Raw genomic sequence first — 7,177 nt, 5'->3', positions numbered from 1 at the left:
CGACAAAAAGCTGGAATTCGTCCGAGTTTCTTTATTGTGTCAAATCAACTCGGGTACTCTGAAAAGCCCGTTTATCGGGCAGCATTATATATACACATTATCCCGGAGCGTTTGCCCGGGAAAGGCGAGAGGGGGCGTGCCCGGGCATCCTGGACGAGGCCTGGCAAGTCGAGAGTGGGCATGCCCGGGCGTGTCTGGACATGCCCGGGCGTCCCGGACGAGGCCTGGCAAGTCAAGAACGGGCATGCCCGGGCGTCCTGGACGAGCCCGGCATGGTGATCGCTCCGCGTCCTCGGTAGGTGCAAGGCGATTGTGTATACCCAGCGGTAGCCACTACACACGTCCCTCCAGAATCGACTTGCACCAGCAGGGTCAATTTAAGGGGGGTCCTGATGACCCGGCCGAAGCGACCCCTGGCGGGTCGTGGGGGGGGGGGGGTCCGGTGTGGTGGTGGGCGGTCGAGTGGGGGGCACCGTGGATGGGGGGCGGCCTCGCCGCGGCGGAAGGGCCAACCGTGGCGGTTGGTCGATGTCCACGTGCGCCAGCTTGAGGCGGTCCACCGCAATCCGGTCCGACCTGCCACCGATGTCGATGATGAACGACTTGTCGTCCTGTCGCAGGACCCGGAAGGGCCCGTCGTACGGCGGCCGGAGTGGCCCCCAATGTGCGACATGACGCACAAAAACGTACTCCGCTGTGCGAAGCACTGGGGGGACGTAGGACTGGGGGTCACTGTGGTGTGACGTTGGCATGGGGGCAAACCATCGGGCGGTCTCCTGGAGGTCCGAGCGCTGGTGAGCTGCGGACCAGGGACTGGTAGCGTCGGGCACAAATTCGCCCGGGACGCATAGCGCCTGGCCGTAGACAAGCTCGGCGGTGGACGCCGGAGGTCCTCCTTGGGGGCCGTGCAGAGGCCCAAAAGGACCCACGGCAGCCGGTCGGCCCAACCGCCGTCCTGAAGGCCGGCCATGAGCGCGGCCTTCATGGAGCGGTGGAATCGCTCGCACAACCCGTTGGCTTGGGGGTGGTAGGCCGTAATACGGTGGAGCTTGACCCCCTGGTTGCGGGCGACTGCGCCCCACAGCTCGGAGGTGAACTGCGGTCCGCGGTCTGACGAGATGTCCGCCGGTGCACCGAAGCGGGCGACCCAGGTGGCGATGAAAGCCTGCGCCACGTCGGCGGTGGTGGTGGAGACGAGGGGAATGGCCTCCGGCCACCTGGTGGTCCTGTCCACCATGGTGAGCAGGTGTGTGAAACCCCGTGATGGGGGGAGGGGGCCCACCAGGTCCACGTTGACGTGGTCGAAACATCGTTCGGGCACGGTGAAAGGTGACAGCGGGGCCTGGGTGTGTCGGTGGACCTTGGCCTATTGGCAGGGTGTGCAGGTGCTGGTCCAATCGCGGACGTCCCGTCGAAGGCCGGGCCAGACGAATCGCGCCGACACCAGCTTCTGGGAAGCTTTCCGGGCCGGGTGGGAAAGGCCGTGGAGGGAGGCGAAGATGCGGCGTTGCCAAGTAATGGGCACGATGGGGCGAGGCTGGCCTTGGGAGATGTCGCAGAGCAGGACAGTGTCTGCGAAGGGGATGTCGGCCAGGCAGAGGCCCGTGTCCGCCGCCCGGAGGGCTTGGTTTGGTCCGCCGCCATAAGCACGAAGTCCACGCCGAGGTGGACCGCGTTCGCGCTGGCCCGAGAAAGACAGTCGGCCACGGCGTTGTCTTTGCCGGCGACGTGCCGGATGTCCGTGGTAAACTCCGACACGGTGGAGAGGTGGCACTGTTGGCGGCCGACCACGGCTCCGTGACCTTGGCCATTGCGTAAACCAACGGCTTGTGGTCGACGAACGCCGTGAAGGGTCGGCCCTCCAGGAGGTGGCGGAAATGGCGAACGGCCAGGTGTAGACCGAGGAGCTCACGGTCAAACGTGCTATATTTGAGCTCGTTCGGCCGGAGTTGCCGGCTGAAAAAGGCGAGTGGCTGCCAAACCCCGTTCACCCATTGCTCATGTACGGCGCCCACCGCGTAGTCGGAGGCATCCGTGGTGAGGGCGTTGGGAGCGTTGAGCACCGGTTGAGCGAGCAGTGTTGCGTCGGCGAGGGCCCGCTTTGAGCTTTTAAAGGCCGCGTCCATTGCTGTGGACCAGACGACGTCGTGCTTGGCCGGCTTGCCCCGGAGGGCTTCATAGAGGGGCCGCATGAGTTGAGCAGTGCGGGGCACGAAGCGGTGATAGAAATTCACCATTCCCAGGAATTCCTGCAGGGCCAAACGGGCGGAGAAGTCTTGGATGTGCGGGATCGGATACCTGTCGGGGGTGGTAGCGTCGTTAAGGCGGCGGTAGTCGCCACATGGGTGCCAGCCGCCCCCTGGTTTTGGGACGATGTGTAATGGCGAAGCCCACGTGCTATCGGAGCGCCGCACGATGCCGAGGTGTTCCAAAGCATCGAACTCGGCTTTGGCCACGGCGAGCTTGGCTGGGTCGAGGCGGCGGGCTCTGGCGTAGACCGGCGGGCCCGTGGTTGGTATGTGGTGCTCGATCCCATGTCGTACTGCGACGGCCAAAAACGTCGGCCGCGTGAGGGCCGGGAACTCTGTGAGCAGGCGAGCAAACTCGTTCGCCGCCGGGAGGGCGCATGCCAGCTCGGTCGGAGCGGAGCTGCTCAATGTGCATGCCAGGGAGCTGAAGGTCTCGGCGTTGATGAGGTGACGCCGTTGGACGTCCACCAGCAGTCTGTGTGCGCAGAGGAAGTCGGCGCCTAGCAGAGCCATGGGCACGCTTGCGGTTACAAAAGTCCAATTAAAGCGTTGGCCGCCGAAGCAGAGGGTGACGTTGCGCGGGCCGAAGGTGCGGATGGCCGATCCGTTGGCCGCAACCAAGGAGGGGCCGCAAACCGCGGACTGCCTGTCCTGATCAGAGGCGGGTATGATGCTCAGTTGGGCGCCGGTGTCACACAGGAAGGGCCGTCCGGACGCTTTGTCCGTGATGAAAAGTAAGTTGCCCGTGTGGCCGGCGCTCATGGCTGGTAATGAACGCCGGCCCGGCCGTTTCCCGGCTTGCCGAAGGTGCACGGGGGTCGGCATGTCCGGGCCTTCTGTCCGAACCTGGCATGATAATAACACCACGCCTGGTCAGGTGGAGGCCCCGGTCGTCGTGCTGGAGGTGGTCGGCACGGCGTAGCGGCCGCCAATTGCATCGGCATTTCGGTCGTCGACCGTGCCAGGTGCTCGGGCGCCATGGGCGTTGCTTTGGACGGCGGTGGGCTCCAGGTCGCTGCTCCAATGCGTTGGCCTGCCGCGGAGATCTTGTCGGCTTCCCTGGCGAGGACGCAGGGCTCCGTGATCGTCGTGCTTGCCAGGGCGAGGCGTACCGGGCTAGGCAGCTGACAGAGGAACAGCTCCCGGAACAGGAATGCCGGAGAGTGCTCGCCGAGCAGCGAAAGCATGTAGTCCATTCGCTCGGACGGGCGCGTGTCGCCGAGCTCGGGCAGGTCGAGCAGGCGCCGTGCGCGTTCCACTGATGAGAGGGCGAAAGCGTCGAGGAGGAGCTTTTTAATCGCGTCGTATTTGTCAGCGGCTGGCGGGCTCTCGAGGAGGCTCAGGGCGCGGGCCGCGGTGGCTGAGCCGAGTGCTGCTACCACATGGTGGAAGCGGGTGTCGTCAGCCGTGATGCCTCGCAGGGCGAACAGGGAGTCCGCCTGGGCGAACCAAACCGCCGCGTGAGCCTCCCAGAAGGTAGGCAGTTTGAGGGCAACTGCCGTGTCCATGTCGGGTCACCAATGTAGGAGCTATGCTCCAACGTAAATCGGAAGAATGGACGCGACAAAAAGCTGGAATTCGTCCGAGTTTCTTTCTTGTGTCAAATCAACTCGGGTACTCTGAAAAGCCCGTTTATCGGGCAGCAATATATATACACATTATCCCGGAGTGTTTGCCCGGGAAAGGCGAGAGGGGGCGTGCTCGGGCGTCCTGGACGAGGCCTGGCAAGTCGAGAGCGGGCATGCCCGGGCGTGTCTGCACATGCCCGGGCGTCCCGGACGAGGCCTGGCAAGTCGAGAGCAGGCATGCCCGTGCGTCCTGGACGAGCCCGGCATGGTGATCGCTCCGCGTCCTTGGTAGGTGCAAGGCGATTGTGTATACCCAGCGGTAGCCGCTACAAGGTATTAATTTGTATGTTGCTTCGTTTTCGAACAAATGTATTGTTGTTTCAAGGTCAATTTTGCTGTTGTCTGTGTTTGTTGGTTTACCTTGTACAAATGTGCACTTGGCACACCTGTCCCATCCGAATTCCATTTCCATGTCCTCCGAAAACCGTTTTACTAGTTTTAGTTGTTCTGTCAATTTTTTGTCATTTGACGGGAAGAGGAATGATTTTAGGGGCGGGACATCCGGTTAAGGCAGACTATCGCACGTCCACCCACTGACCTCCACCCACGGAGACCTCCACCATGTTATTTGTGGGATCTCTCGGCTGTCTTGTGAGTGACCACAGGAGGTATTGTCATATGGCTTTGCCGACAAAATGAAAAGTAGTATAAGCTTGTTGTTTATGGGATTAAAGGATCCACTGGTGCGGAGGTAAAGGGAGAGGCAAATTCAGCAAAGGTTTTCAGGTCACATCCATGGAGACAAAATTTGTGCCAATTTGCATGTGACTGTTATTGAAGTTAAATAAACATTTTGGAGAGGGGTGACTTTTTCATGCAAATTATTAACTTATACAACGCAGTGATAATCAACCTTATATAGCTCTACATATTAAGGCAAAAATATGAATAAAAGCTAAAATATTGGTGGACTGCTGCGAGAAAAATAAAAGGCGGTGTATGCGCCGCTCGGCACAGTTGGCGGTGTATCCGCCGTTCGGCACAGTTGGCGGTGCATGCGCCGCTCGGCACAGTTGGTGGTGTGTGCGCCCTCGGTGTATGCGCCGCTCGGCAGTCGGCACACGCACAGTTGGCGGTGTTGGAACCCAGAAGCAGTGGTGGTATATAGACGTTAGAATTAGCGGTCGTAGTTTGTTTTGCAGCAGGAAGTGTATTTGTATTCACGACTCCAGGCGCCGCGGTCACAGTGCGTGGTAAGATATCTTCACATTCCAAAAGAGGAAAACGGTCGAGAATAAAGAAAGAGAGCAAGTATGTCTATGAGCCCGATAATTGGCTTTGTGTACAATAGCAATACAAAGTTACATGGCGTAAACGTAATTGGTCTCAGAATAAACACGATAAGTTTGAGAGCCATCCATTATTTATCCAGAGTTCCACATCCGCGATTTTTTGAAAAAGAAATTGTGTGTGTGTGTGTGTGTATATATATATATATATATATATATATATATATATATATATATGTGTGTGTGTGTGTGTGTGTGTGTGTGTGTATATATATGTGTTTATGTGTGTGTGTGTGTTTGTATATATATGTGTATATGTGTGTGTGTATATGTGTGAGTGTGTGAGTGTGTGTGTGTGTGTGTGTGTGTGTGTGTGTGTGTGTGTGTGTGTGTGTGTGTGTGTGTGTGTGTGTGTGTGTGTGTATATATATATATATTGTTGCGGATATGCGGACTGTATTTTTTTGATTGTGTTGTATTGTGGTAAATTGGTGATGAATATTGCTTGAGTCTGCGCCTCCTGCCTCCGGAGCTGTGTAAAGGTCAAAAGGGCGTCCTGTAGCGGTTACCGCTGGATGCACACAATCGCCTTGCACCGGCCAGAACACGGCCAGACGCGCCTCTCCCGGGCATGCCCGGACTCACTGTTCCCGGGCACGCCCGAACCTCCCGGGCACGCCCGGTCTCGTCTTTCCCGGGCATGCCCGCTCTCGCCTTTCCAGGGCTCGCCCAGAGCGTCCGGGCATGCCCGCTATCGCCTTTTCAGGGCTCGCCCAGAGCGTCCGGGCATGCCCGCTATCGCCTTTCCAGGGCTCGCCCAGAGCGTCCGGGCATGCCCGCTATCGCCTTTCCAGGGCTCGCCCAGAGCGCCCGGGCACGCCCAGCCTCGACTTGCCAGGCCGCAGCCAAACACGCCCGGGCAGGTCCAGACTCGCCTTTCCAAGGCTCGCCCTTGACACCCGGGCATGCCCGGTATAGCTTTTGCCGGGCAAACTTCCGACATAAATGTGTATATATATTGCTGCCCGATAAACGGGCTTGTTAGAATACCTGAGCTGTTTTGTTTCAATAAAGCAACTCGGACGAATTCCGTCTTTGGTCGCGTCAATTCTTTCGACTCGCGTTGGAGCGCAGTTCCTTCATTGGTGACCTACCGACATGGATACGGCAGTGACGCTTAAACTGCCTACCTTCTGGGAGGCTCACGCGGCTGTTTGGTTCGCTAAGGCGGACTCTCAGTTCGCCCTGCGAGGCATCACCGCGGACGACACCCGCTTCCACCATGTTGTGGCGGCGCTCGGTTCCGCCACCGCGGCCCCGCGCCTTGAGCCTCCTCGAGCACCCGCCGGCTGCTGACAAATACGACGCGCTGAAGACACTCCTCCTCGACGCTTTCGCCCTCTCACCGGCAGCACACGCACGGCGCCTGCTCGCTCTGCCCGAGCTCGGCGACACGCGCCCGTCAGAGCGCATGGACTATATGCTCTCGTTGCTCGGTGAGCACTCTCCGGATTTTCTGTTCCGCGAGCTGTTCCTTCGCCAGCTGCCTCACCCGGTACGCCTCGCCCTGGCTGGCACGTTGATCACGGATTCCCGCGCCCTCGCCAGGGAAGCCGATAAGATCTCCTTGGCGGGCCAGCACATCGGCGCGGTTACCTGGAGCCCGCCGCCGTCCGAGGCGACGCCCACGACGCTCCGAGCGCCCTGCGCGGTTGGAGGCCGAACTGCCGGTGCAACTGGCGGCCGCCACGCCGCACCGCCCACTTCCGACACGACGGCCGGGGCCTCCACCTGACCGGGCGTGGTGTTATTACCACGCCAGGTTCGGACACAAGGCTCGGACGTGCCGGCCCCCGTGCACTTTCGGCAGGTCGGGAAACGGCCGGGCCAGCGTTCATTCCCAGCCATGAGCGCCGGCCACTCGGGCAACTTGCTGTTTATTCGGGACAAAGCGTCTGGGCGGCGTTTCCTGTGTGACACCGGCGCCCAACTGAGCGTCATACCCGCCTCCGAGCAGGACAGGCGGGACGCCGTTTGCGGCCCCTCTTTGGTCGCTGCTAATGGCTCGGCC

The 7,177-nt window shown here is 60.0% G+C and overlaps 1 protein-coding gene across 3 annotated transcripts in view; it reads left to right on the top strand.

Annotated features, from left to right (window-relative positions):
- Positions 1 to 4,830: 4,830 nt before the first annotated feature.
- Positions 4,831 to 7,177, top strand: part of SLC75A1 (solute carrier family 75 member 1) — a 44,858-nt gene continuing 42,511 nt past the window's right edge. For 2 of the 3 annotated variants that reach the window (XR_013622411.1, XM_068106752.2), the window contains exon 1: positions 4,859 to 5,128. The gene's annotated coding sequence lies outside the window, so the exon portion shown is untranslated. Of the gene's footprint in view, positions 5,129 to 7,177 lie in introns of all 3 variants that reach the window. The other variant, XR_013622410.1, reaches the window with a different exon arrangement.

This window comes from Myxine glutinosa, chromosome 2 (genome assembly GCF_964187855.1).
Source record: "Myxine glutinosa chromosome 2, kmMyxGlut1.1, whole genome shotgun sequence".
NCBI lineage: Eukaryota > Metazoa > Chordata > Myxini > Myxiniformes > Myxinidae > Myxine > Myxine glutinosa.
Note: the sequence above shows the minus strand (reverse complement) of the source record. Positions and strands in the feature narration are given on the sequence as shown.